The sequence below is a fragment of the Amblyomma mixtum genome, chromosome 10, assembly GCF_055824585.1.
Source record: "Amblyomma mixtum isolate Tamu chromosome 10, ASM5582458v1, whole genome shotgun sequence".
In the NCBI taxonomy this organism is placed as follows: domain Eukaryota; kingdom Metazoa; phylum Arthropoda; class Arachnida; order Ixodida; family Ixodidae; genus Amblyomma; species Amblyomma mixtum.
The window spans coordinates 12,171,539-12,184,261 of NC_143021.1; the positions used below are offsets into that span (position 1 = coordinate 12,171,539).

At 45.2% G+C, this 12,723-nt stretch overlaps 1 protein-coding gene across 1 annotated transcript in view; it reads right to left on the reverse strand.

The window, feature by feature from the left end:
• Positions 1-2,016: 2,016 nt before the first annotated feature.
• LOC149325148 (glutamate receptor ionotropic, kainate 2-like) overlaps positions 2,017-12,723 on the reverse strand; it is a 76,870-nt gene continuing 66,163 nt past the window's right edge. The window contains exon 16 of the mRNA XM_089563140.1: positions 2,017-5,705. The gene's annotated coding sequence lies outside the window, so the exon portion shown is untranslated. The remainder of the gene's footprint in view (positions 5,706-12,723) is intronic.

The window sequence follows — 12,723 nt, forward strand, 5'->3', positions numbered from 1 at the left end:
GCAGAAAATTAAGCAACATTTGCCGAGCTGTGCAGCGGAAGCGAGAGGCCCTACTAGGAAGGAGGATCGGTGGTGGTTGTACCACAGCACACGTAGAGAGGAGGGTTGAGTGCATCGAGGGTGTTGTTTATAAGATTCCCCTTTCTTGCGGTGGGTGGTATGTTGGCCAGACTGGGAGATGTCTAAACGAACGCCTGAGGGAGCACCATAATTCTTTGGACAAGGCAGCCGGTTCGAATTTGGCGCTTCACTGCAGGCAACCTGAGCACACGTGCGCCCCATTGCTTCATCAGACATCCGTCATCTTCAAACATAAGGATCAGATAGTAAGGGAAATAGTAGAGGCATATCACATTGACAAAGGGGGTACAGCATGCATTAGTAAGCCCTCATTATCACTGGCTAACCGCGAAATCACCTTTTTGGAGCATGCATTTGTAGATATGTAGAGTTAATATTTTTCAGTGATGATGCAGTGTTTTTTTGTTTTGTTTTGTTTAGTGTTTGGCGGGAATGCTATATATGTACACATGTGCGTAATAAATCGTCAGTTGAAAGTCAGCGCTCGTGTTGTCGTGTTTGTTCCGTCCTCGTGTTTTTTCCGCGCTGTTTTACCATGGATAGTAATAACCAACTTGCCCACATTTCTGTACTTCTCGGGTTATTGTTCTGCGCATGTGCCCTGATGTCCCGCTGTTTCCTTGTCGCCTTAACCGGTAGGCTTCACCTATTCTAAAACTCGCTGTTGTTTACTTGAATGAGATAAGATAGCATTGCATCCCATTTTAGCCTCTGCTTTTATGCCAGCATCGCGAAATCGCTTGTCATTGCAACACGTTCAGGTCGATCCTCATCGCTAACGTCCTTTTGCTGACGTCCGATATCGCGAAGACGCATGTGAACTCGAAGCGCATAGCTTTCGAAAATGTCCGGTATGTGTGCACATCAGCTGCATAGCCCCGCGTCCACGGAAAGCCTTAAACGCTAGACAGCCTCTGGTCAGTAGACCGATAACTTCTGGACAAGCGCATTTTTCAGCGGGAAGTTGTGTATGGGCGCTATTCTTCACGTACCGTAAGATTGTACCATAACAGTCAATGTATCCGTAGATACCCCGTTGACAGGCTTGCTGACTTCTCCAATTTATTGTCCAAATCGCAACCTATTGTTCCTTTATGAAAGCCTTTACTCTGCAAGCATAGCACAAACAAAATCAAGGTTTTAATGCGCATCGGAAGGTTAGACCACTCCAATCAAAATGTTCTTAAGGGTATCTTGATATTCCAGAATTCCTCGCCATTAAAAAAATGTCGACGACAGATGGACGTCTGTCCGACCCGGACGAAAGCTCACCGCATCCACTGCGCGAGTTTGTGACACTTTGCTCTAAGTATGATTAGATTAGATTTTAAATTGCGGCGTTAGCAGTTGATGGTAAGCAATTACTTGCGCTAGATGATGGTAGTTTTACGGTTGGCTTGGTTGTGTTTAAGTTTGTTTCAAAGCTGGTTGCGTTAGGGCTAGGGTTAGGATAGATTTTAAATAAAAGCATTAACAAAAAACGGTACTACAGCGAGACTGGCAGCATTCTGTGTGGCGGGCTTTCGCAGAATGGCTCTCTTGCAGGCTGGTTGGAGTCATTCCATTAGCGGGGTCAGCTTGAACACTGGGACGTAGGGCGACACACAGAACACTCAGAAAAGCGGCCTGTCCCTACGTTCAGGTGTTCAAGCCTGCCCCACAAATGGCGGGAGAAAGAAAGCGGTCTGTCCCGGTCGCTTCAAAATTGGTGGGCATTGGTCCGGCATTGATGGCCCGTTGTCTCGGCAGCCTAAATGTGCACTCAGGTCAGGGTTACCGCATCGCTCTTAGCCGATGCAAAAATGGAAATGCTGTTCGCACGTCCCTGTGAATGCGAAGAGAAAGCGCCTACAATAAGAAGAGGACAAAACTCACTTGTGCAAGGGACCTCTTCCTTCGCTCTCTCTGGCGTGCCGGCTGGGAAGGAGCTCAGTAAACGGTGATTGAATAGAGATTTATTTACAAGCGAGTACAAAGGAAGGTGAGCACCCAGAAGTCGTTGCCTATCAACAAATAGACTCTCGAGCTCATTCTTCACCTCATATATCCGTCGTATGGCAACACAGCCTTGCTTCATCCCGCAGTAGCTTCAATATTATGCGAGCTCGAGCATTCGGAACAGAAATGTGTCCGTCCGAGCCATTGTTGAATGGAGAGCAACATCCTTTTCTCACTATTTGTCACAGAAGGCATAAAACAACACTGAGGAGCGCAGAAGCCTGAAACTGCAGTCTGCACGCTCGCGCAGTGCTCAACGAAAAGCGCCCTCTAACCAACCCTCAGCGACTGAGCTGCCATCTCTAATCAGAAGCGTGCTTTAAAAATACGGTGCCACGAAGTTGCACAAAAGCTCTATTTCCTACATGGCCTCGACGTGTTTAGGATTCAAACGAGAGGACTGCATCGCCGGTTTTCTTGCTCTTGAATTCTCGGTTCACCCTCTTGTGTCTAGTATATTCATCGACATCATCAGCCTGACTAGTCCCACTGCAGACCAAATCCCTCTCCTATATCTCTCCAATTCATCCTGTCCTTTGCAAGTTGCGGTCACCGTCGTATATTTTTGGTTGTGTTCGAATCCTGTATTCTATGAACCACAAAAGTTCACGCAATGTCAGAGCCCTCAGAGAGCCGGTCGCGCGTGCTTTCTCTATTTTTACTTCCAAGCTGCAGTGAACATTAAAAGAGTACGGGTAGTCACCCAAGCAACTTTGCCCTTAGGAGCGTATAAGCCAATCATTTTTAGTGAACGTCTTCCTTTTCAGTATAAACTCTATGCTACGGAACCACTTCGCGAGTCAAGAACGTTTGCTATTGTAACTTTTTAGTCCAGAATACACCCGCGCAATAATCATTGCATTGACTAAAAGACAGTACGCTCATACAGTTGCTGCAGTCTTAGTGTGACTTGATGAAATATAGCAAACTGGAAGTAGTGCTCGGTGTACGTGTCGCGAGGACCCTGCAGACATTTCTGATAGCCCGCCACGGTGGCTCAGAGGGTTATGGTGTTCAGCTGTTGACCCAGTAGGCGCGGGTTCGGTCTCGGCTGCTGCGGTCCTATTTCTATGGAAGCGAGATCCTAGAAGCCCATGTACTGTGCGATGTCGTTGCGATTTACCTTCTTTACATTTAGAGCAGGCGACGAATGCAGGTCAAATCTCAAAACCATTAGGTCAAATAGGTGGAGCTCGCAGATCTGTAAAGCGTGTGGCGGAACTCATCAGTAACACAGTGGAACTTACGATGATTACCTGCAAATTTCTCACGTATCGCCCTCTTCAAGTTTAGCATCTTAAAATAACGGAGTTGCATTTCCGTAGTGCTTATTCAATAAATGAGACAGCTGTAGTTCTGCACCAAATTAGGCGCTTGTGCGCTAGCTTACTCCTCCTTGAACTTAATCATCTTCAACATCATCATCATCATTATTAGGGAGAGGCCTTTGCCCAGCAGTGGGCGTAGTCAGGCTTGAATTTCTTACCCGGCACTACTGCGCCGCTGTAGTGACAATTCTAGATCGTCGTAAAAGAGTATTCAACCAAACCTAACATGATTGAAGGTTGCCACTTACGCACCGCGAAAGGCGAAATGTCCCACCTAACATTCTACTAACGAAATAATAAAATAATAATTGATGCGCTTAAATGCAGATTTAAAACATGAGGTAGGAAAACAGGCAGCATCGATACTTAAGGTCTCATCCCCGGGTGAGGCATGGTGGCATCTGATGTCAGGAGCCTTGTGTTAAATTGCCCTAACGTGATTCGAAGCTTCGTTTGTCCCATCTGCGAAAGCTCCGGGTTAAGAAATCCCCGACAAAGTGGCTCCATGTCCATTGCCCCGGCACGCAGTCTGGTCAGCCTGTTTGGGATCTTTCCGTGCCCAGATCTCCTGCTCATAATAGAACTCTCCTCCATGTAAACAATCTGGTGACACCAATTCTCTATATCTATTATAGATAGACTCAGTTTTCCCATTAATGCGCCTTAAATATTTTCAGGCAGGCTTGTACTCCCTTAACTATTTGTTGCTGAAATGTCTCCAGAGGCGTTTTACATTTATTTTTTTTATTTAAAAAACTGTTTGTCGCAGTGACAATCTGGCGGCGCTTTTATTTTTTTAATTGCGTTTTCCACACTTAGCCAACGGGCCATGTTTACGCCCTTTCTCTTTTCTTCCTGGTTTGCGTATTTTTCATTGCATCCCGGGTTTTCGATACTAAAAGACCGGCAAAATGCTGGCCGTAGAAGCGGCGCATTCTCGGCAGAGTCAAAGAGGGGAATATCATGCGAATGTTCTGTCCGAGGGCTTTAGGCACGCGAGGATTATGCAATGGGGCAAATGTTACCGGAGCTTTTGCAACGGGCGCTTCGCACTCGGGTTAATCGTGCTACAACCTCATCGCCCTCTACTGCAGCCACCAACTTGTAATTTAAAGCGGAAAAAGAGCCAATTCTTAAATTTACCGGCGTCGAAGCGAACAGAAGAATGTACAAGAAGCTACGGATCGAAAGTAAGTATTCACATTCATTGCCTCGCGAATAACTCTTGCTCGTAATAGCCGTGGAAGAGCACACTTCTCTTAACAAGACGCCTTGCAAAATGCGGCATGCCGTACCGCAAAGCTAACAACAAACAGTCAAAGTCCTTTCTCACAGTACTTTAAAGTTAAGCGACAAGAATTAATGTATAATATTTGGGGCGCTAGTGAGCGTAAAGTGCGCAGAATAAAGAAGATATGAGCGGTTGTCCTTCCTGCTTATTCCCCTATGACTTCGTCATTTACGCTGCTGCAATGTCTCAAAAGACGTATACTTAGGACGCAGTTGTGGGGCGCACTCGTGCTTCTGAGCACTAGAAGAGCAGATGCCTTGATGAAGAGCCTTCCGTCACGTTCCGGAACCGGGCTTAGGGTTCAAGCCGGAACAGTACGGCTCAAGTTTCCGTGATAATTGGAGCTCATCTTAATTTATTTTGCGCACCATTTAGAATGGGCGGAAGTTTTTTGCTTAATGATGTGGCGAAAGAATCGAATGTATAAATTGGAAAGTTTTCAAATGCACTTAAAAGGCTTTAAAGCTTCCGCCCTAATATTAACGCTGGTAACATTTGCTGAGCGATTTTCAGTTGCATCTGTAGCCGTTCTTCAGTACACCTCTGGTTGTGCTAAAGCATAACGCAAAGCATGTCTGAGCACAGGCGAGAGTGACGTTTCAACGTTAGCATCAGTTTTCGAAAAAAAAACATGCACCTTTTTTCAACAATCATCAGTACTCTTTAGCTCTTGAGCTCGAAAAGCAGTCGGTAATTTCCAGGAATTTACTCATCCTTGAAATTCCTCGAAAAACGAGCTTCGTGGGGCTCACTCACAGTTAAATATGCAGAAATGGTAGACTGACCTTGAAAGGCCGAAACTCTACTGCGCCGAGACGCGGCAGCGCACGACATCGACGCTTCGGGCAAAGAAAAAACAAGAGCGAGGCGCGCGACAGACTCTAGTGGAGAGAGAGCGAGGTGAGAGTACGTCGAGGTGCTAAGGATGACCACTGGGACCCGAAGTCTAGACTTCGGTACCGACGGTGTCCTCCGGCCGGTAACTTCTAGGGGAATCCCGGACAGGGCTGCAAAAAAAAAAATGACACAAGTGCGCCCTCGTCAGGCAACCAGAAGAAACTAGTTTAGAGCTGCAGCCAGGCAACACAGCAAATCGGCCAAGACATTGCAACCACTGCAAAGACTGCACCCCTCTGTTCCATAATGTCAGAATCATCGGCCGCGGCAAAACGCAGATAGAACGAGAAATCTTTGAAGCCTTCAAAACCAAGCAGTTAGGAACTGAATGCGTCAGCGACAGCTCTGTCAGGTTCACGGCAAAAGAGTACAGTTTCATGAATGGGACATAGGTTGCCACATGCAATCTTCGGCCACTTAATTTTCTTGGTTTATTCGTTGGTTTTTGTTAACGTTAGTGGTTGCTCTCGGGCATGTGCGCCCTGTTGTGATGTTGGCGATACACCAAGTAAAGAATTTTCAGTTGTGTTTCCAGCGTTGTCCTGTATACTTCTCCTCCTTGTGAACGCGTCTTTTTCGCTGGTTTTCTGCTCACGTAGTTTAGATCGAATCCACAAACCGCGTTGTCGCTCGTCTGCACTGGCCTCTCGTATGGCCGTCGTTGCGCACGTAATCTCTTGTGACAAAACACTGCTTTACTTTCTTTATCTTCGCCTTAATGTCCCTCGTTGTAATGGCACGCTTGAGGACCACGTTTTATAGTGCAGGTGTCGCTTCCTTCCTTCGACTTGGGAAGCTTGGGAGAGGACAGTGAAGAAGTGGCTTGCATGCGCGGAGCAGCAATGTCGAAAAGGCGGATTCGCACTAGCGCTCACAAGGGAGACCACCTGTCGGGCATTACCGCGCTTCTAAGACCGCCAAAGAGTGTTTTATCTGAGGTGAAACTTAGGAGTCGGTGAGTTCAGCTCGGTATATCAGCATTCTAGGCGCCCTGCGGCAGATTTGTAAGAAAGCGTAACTCTCCCTTCGTTCATACGCGCAAGTTTACCGTCGAGTTTGAAGTACCACATAAAAAAAAATGTGGCCATTTTGTTCAGGAAGCAAACTTTAGTTGCGGAAGAAAAAGTCTATAAGCTTGGGTTCACATTTATGGCATTCATAGAGCCGCCAGGTTTTCATAGCACGCCGGTTCCACGCCAGGGCGTGGAACCGGCGATACCGAAATGGCGTTGCCGCTCACGCATTTACTGCTTTTCACGCAGGTATTCATCGCTGGTAATTCAAGTCACTGCTTTCATGCCGAGGAATTGTCTGCTGCGCATGATTCGTCTACGCTGGATACTGGTTCCTTCACCAAGCTTTCACCTGTGCTAACCACGGTCGACTTCAACGATTGTGTGTGCCTCGCAGCCGATTTTGGACATTGTGCGGTGCCAGTCAACCCACCATGGTTTTACAGCCCGTGCCACTACACTCTACAAAAGGCGGGAATCGTCACTTCATCGTTGGGGCGTGGAACCGGCGATACCGAAATGGCGTTGCCGCTCACGCATTTACTGCTTTTCACGCAGGTATTCATCGCTGGTAATTCAAGTCACTGCTTTCATGCCGAGGAATTGTCTGCTGCGCATGATTCGTCTACGCTGGATACTGGTTCCTTCACCAAGCTTTCACCTGTGCTAACCACGGTCGACTTCAACGATTGTGTGTGCCTCGCAGCCGATTTTGGACATTGTGCGGTGCCAGTCAACCCACCATGGTTTTACAGCCCGTGCCACTACACTCTACAAAAGGCGGGAATCGTCACTTCATCGTTGGGGCGTGGAACCGGCGATACCGAAATGGCGTTGCCGCTCACGCATTTACTGCTTTTCACGCAGGTTAGTGACACATATTTCAATATATGTTTAGTGTATGCTTTGCCGGTTCCACCCCCTGTATTGTATGCATGCGTTTCTTCTCATTCTGTAGCACACAGACCCATGTTACGCAGAAGGTGTCGTTTTTCTTTATTTCGAAGAGCTGCGTTTTACCTTTTGCTTCTGGTTTTGTGCGGCGACATAGAAGTTAACCCAGGACCTAGCGATGCAGTCCTGCAGCAGCTTTTGCAAGGCCAGACAGAAATTAAGGAAAAACTTGCCACTATCGAGAGTTATCAGGATGAAAACAAAACAGCTATGTCGGATCTGAATGCCCGTATGGCCAATTTAGAAGCAAAGATTGCAGGTCTTGAGGAAATGAGGGCCGCTGTCGAGGACTGTAGGGCGAGTAGTGAAAGACAGCGTTCCGAGTGGCAGACTCTGATGAAGAAAGTGGACGATCTTGAAAATCGATCTCGACGGTGCAATCTGCTCTTTTACGGAATTAAGGACGAGGATGAACGCGAGTCACAACCACTTTCTGAAAAACTTGTCCTAGATTTGTGTAGATCTACTCTGGGAATAGACCCCAGAATCGAAAGAGCCCATCGCCTCGGACGGTTCCGTTCAGAAGGAACTCGCCCAATAATTGTTAATTTTAGTTCATTCAAAGAGAAAGAGGCTGTTCTGTCAAATGCGAAGAAATTGAAAGGAAGTTCTACTAGCATTTCAGAGGACTTCTCTGAACCAGTACGAAACAAGAGGAAAATGCTATGGGACTACGCCAAACCTCGCAAGGGACCCAATGGCAAAGCACATCTGAAATACGATGTCCTTTACTTGAATAATGTCAAGTACATTTACGACGAATCTCAGGGGCAGGTAGTTCGAGCCTCTTGACAAGTTAAGCCGGATCACTCTGTTTTGTCGATTCTAGTACTAAACTGCAGAAGTATTAAGAATAAAGTGGACAAGCTACATGGTCTAATTGACATGGCGAGACCTTCCGTTGTGATCGGATGTGAATCATGGCTGGATGGGGATGTTAGCGATAGCGAAGTTTTTCCGAGTAACTATATCAGCTATCGAAAAGATCGAGACAGGCACGGAGGAGGCGTATTTATACTGGTGGACGTCTTAGTTAGTTCTCGTAAGATGGAAATTGATGTTGGGACATGTGAGGCAGTATGGGCTCAAATTAGACTTTTAAATGGTAAATTACTATCAGTTTGCTCGTTTTACAGGCCACCTGGAAATCAGCTTGAACCCATCAGCGACCTAACTGATATGATTGAAACTGTTAAAACTGACTGTTTAGTTGTTGGAGGTGACTTTAACATTCCTGAATTAGACTGGAGCTCAGGATGTCTTCCGTCTAGAGCCAATTCCGCAGTAGGCAAAGAATTGTTAAATCTGTGCAATTCATTCAGCTTATCCCAATTAGTGCTGCAGCCAACCCGTGGCAACAATGTTTTGGATTTATTATTCACTAACCAACCATCGGCAGCTTGTTCTACCCTTGTAGTGCCCGGTATCAGTGATCACAGTTGTGTTTTAGCGGAAATGAACTTTCAGTATGTTAAACTTGAAGACTGTGGCAATCGGCGCATTTACAGTTACCGAAAGGCAAATTTCCCCGAGATAGCCTGGGCACTTGAATCCTATGTCGATGTGTACGAAACATTGTCTGATTCACTCAGCGTTGATGAGCTGTGGCGCACACTGACAGCCAAACTTTTTGATTTGCGTGAGCAGCATGTGCCGTCATGGGTGATGACGAAACGTCGCAGCAAAAGCAAGCCATGGTTCACAAAAGCGCTGCGCAGAGTCGTTGAAAAGAGGCAACAACTATATGCGCGCTTCAAAAGAAATCCGTCGGAAGATAACATGGATCAGTTAAAAAAGATTACAAAGGATATGAATGCTTCGGTCAAAGAGGCTAAATTTACCTACTTTCAGTCTTTCGACATGCGTATCCAGGATCGCCCTAAAGAATTTTGGCAGTACATAAAAAAAAAACAGAAAGGATGAATTGTCTATCCCGCCACTCGATCACAACGGAAGTATCGTTCATGATAATCTGGAGAAAGCCAAGTGCTTTAACACGTTTTTCAGCTCAGTTTTTTCTGCTGAGGACAGCAATAGCCCTGCCGATTTTCGCCTTGCCTTGAACTGTACGGAACCCATGGAGAACATTGAATTTGATCAGCGAGGAATTGTGTCGCTCTTAGAACGCTTAAAAGATAACAGTGCCACCGGTCCGGACGGCTTACCCACGATCCTGCTCTCTTCTTGCGCTTTTGCGTTGTCAAAGTACCTTCAAATTCTTTTCACAAAGTCATTACAGGAAGGCTCCTTGCCTGATGAATGGAGGCTTGCTAATGTTGTACCTATACATAAATCGGGACCTAGGAATGTTGTTTCAAATTATCGACCAGTGTCCTTGACCAGTGTATTATGCAAAGTTTTAGAGCATGTGTTTTATACTAGTATTATGAATCATCTAAGTATACATTCATTATTAAATACTAATCAACATGGCTTTCGCAGTGGTTACTCGTGTGTCACCCAGCTTACCGAATTTGTACATGACCTGTCAAGTGCTTTAGATAAGGGATATTCTGTTGACTGTATTTTTCTAGATTTTAAGAAGGCCTTTGACGTTGTATCACATTCCTTATTAATACAAAAATTATACTGGTACAACATAAATGAGAAAGTTATTAGGTGGATAAAGGAATATTTGAGCGTTAGGCGTCAATGTGTTGTTGTCAACGGGAAACAATCGCATGAGGTGGCTGTAACATCAGGGGTGCCTCAGGGATCCGTCTTGGGCCCATTACTGTTCATAATTTACATGAATGACATCTTTTCAGGTATTTCTTCATACATGCGTCTTTTTGCGGACGATTGTGTATTGTATAGAATTATTAACGATCAAGGTGACTGCGATGCATTACAACAGGATTTGTGTAAAGTGGCCCAGTGGTGTGAGAACTGGAGAATGCATATTAACTTACAAAAATCTGTACATATGTGTTTCACTAAAAAGAAGGTTCCCCATATTTTCACTTATAACATAAATAATAGCAGACTGCTTTCAGTGTTGGAATTTAAATATCTTGGTGTATATTTAACAAGTTCAATGTCTTGGCATCGTCACGTGCATTTCGTTACTGCCAAAGCCTGTCGTGTTTTAGGTTTCCTGCGACGTAACGCTAAACTTTTCCCTTTAAAGACTAAAGAACTGCTGTATAATACAAACGTTAGAAGCATACTTGAGTATGCTTGCACAGTCTGGGATCCGAAAACCTTGCTTGACGTTCAGAAGCTAGAAAGAGTTCAGAATTTGGGCGTTCGTTTTGTTTTCAATAACTATGGGCGATATTTTAGTGTAACGAGCGCGAAAAAATCTTTGGGTTGGGACTCACTTCAAAAACGTAGGAAAGTACTGCGTTTAAAATTATTTCATAATATTTTTCATTCTAGAACTGGAATAGACAGAACCAAATATATAGCCAACCCTGATTACGTGTCTTTACGTAGAGATCATTCACTTAAAGTTAAAGAATACAGGTGCCGGACTGACCTTTTTAAAATGTCTTTTTTCCCCAAAACGGTTTCTGAATGGAACAAGCTGCCTGAGGAAGTAGTGTCCATATTATCAAATGATTCATTTTCTTCCATGCTGTGACATTTTTTTTGTGTATAATAATTCCGTGTTCTTTCTATCTCATTGTTATCTTTTTTTTTGTAACCACCTGCACGCGGTGGCATTTGTGTACTTTTTCTTCTACCCCCCCACTGTAATGCCAGCCAATGGCGCTGTGGGTATGATGATAAATAAATAAATAAATTAATATTGTTTTATTAAGGGTTTTATAGAGCAACTAGGGCCTACTGCTACTGTCTAAGGGTTTCAAACTTCTTTGAGCGGGGGAAGTGACGAAAGAACGACGACTACTCTAATGTCATGCCAGTGTGACGTTTAGCAAACGTGGCACTAACGACGTTTTTTGTCATGAAATATTGAACACCTTGCTGTTCCCTAGCATGGTTGGTCTGTGTGCTGGCTCGAATGTTTCAGACAGAGCGAAACTTTGAGCAGCAAACATGCTGGTAATGAACTTCTGTGAGAAATAGGAGCAGCTCTCCTAATATACATACGCAGAAGCCAGCTAACTGTTCCGCACGTACTTGTTATCTTGTTAGACACTGCATATATAGTATCATAGCCTGACTGGTTATTGCTGTGCACCTGTAATTGATTTGTGGCTCAGTGTCTGACTGTTCCACCTCTGGTGAGGGTTGAAGTTTTCTGACTCGGAGCAAATGTTTCTGTTATGATCACTACAAAGACTTGGAAAAACGTGACAAACCTTAGGCTTTTTTAAACCCGAAGTTGCCCAGAACCACACAGGTTGATATGCTCGAAACTAGGCTTTCCCCCGAAAGGGCGCAGCGGAGTTTACGGAGCCTCTGAAGGTGTACGCCCCCGAGTAAGTCGGGCGCTGGGCCGGGGAACGTTAATACCCATTTTCACCGGTGTGTGCGCCATGATAATCGACATATCCGTTCAGAATCTCTCCGGACTGCCTAGGTTTCTCAAAATTACGAGTTTAAAATATTCCCACCGAATAAGAAAAGGCAAGCGTAGCAAGTGGCAGCAGAAAGTTAGGTGGGCGGATGAGATTACGAAGTTTGCGGAGAAATGATGGCCGCAGCTGGCATAGGACAGGGATAACTGGAGGGATTTGGGAGAGGCTTTTGTCCTCGAGTGGGCGTATTGAGGCTGATGATGATGCTGATCAGGCTCATTTCACTCTCCCGCCAGATTGCTGGGAGTTCTCTATATTGCAGTGAGATTTGAAGGAGTTTATACTTTTGTCGTTTCTTTAGCAGATAAGACACGTAGTCTCACTGGAACTTTATCTAAACGTGTTGCTTTGTTTATTTTTCACCTGTAACTGACCTCTGACAATGTTTTAAAGAAACCAAGTTGCGCTATAAAAAAGACAGCCACAGGAAAAAGCCAAGGAGACAGAGCGCAAACTATCAACACAGTTTATTTGCTTGAAAGTGCCTTATATAGTCAGAATCACAGCAAAAGAACAAGGGAAATGAGAGAGGGGGTACAGCCAATCAACTCCTGGTCAACAACAGGTGCGCAGAAAATGGTTTTCCTTATTGTACAGTTTGACAGAAGTGTCGCTTACACATTTATCACCGTTTTCTTTTATCTGATAGGCCTCCAAAAGCTCCCGCGCTG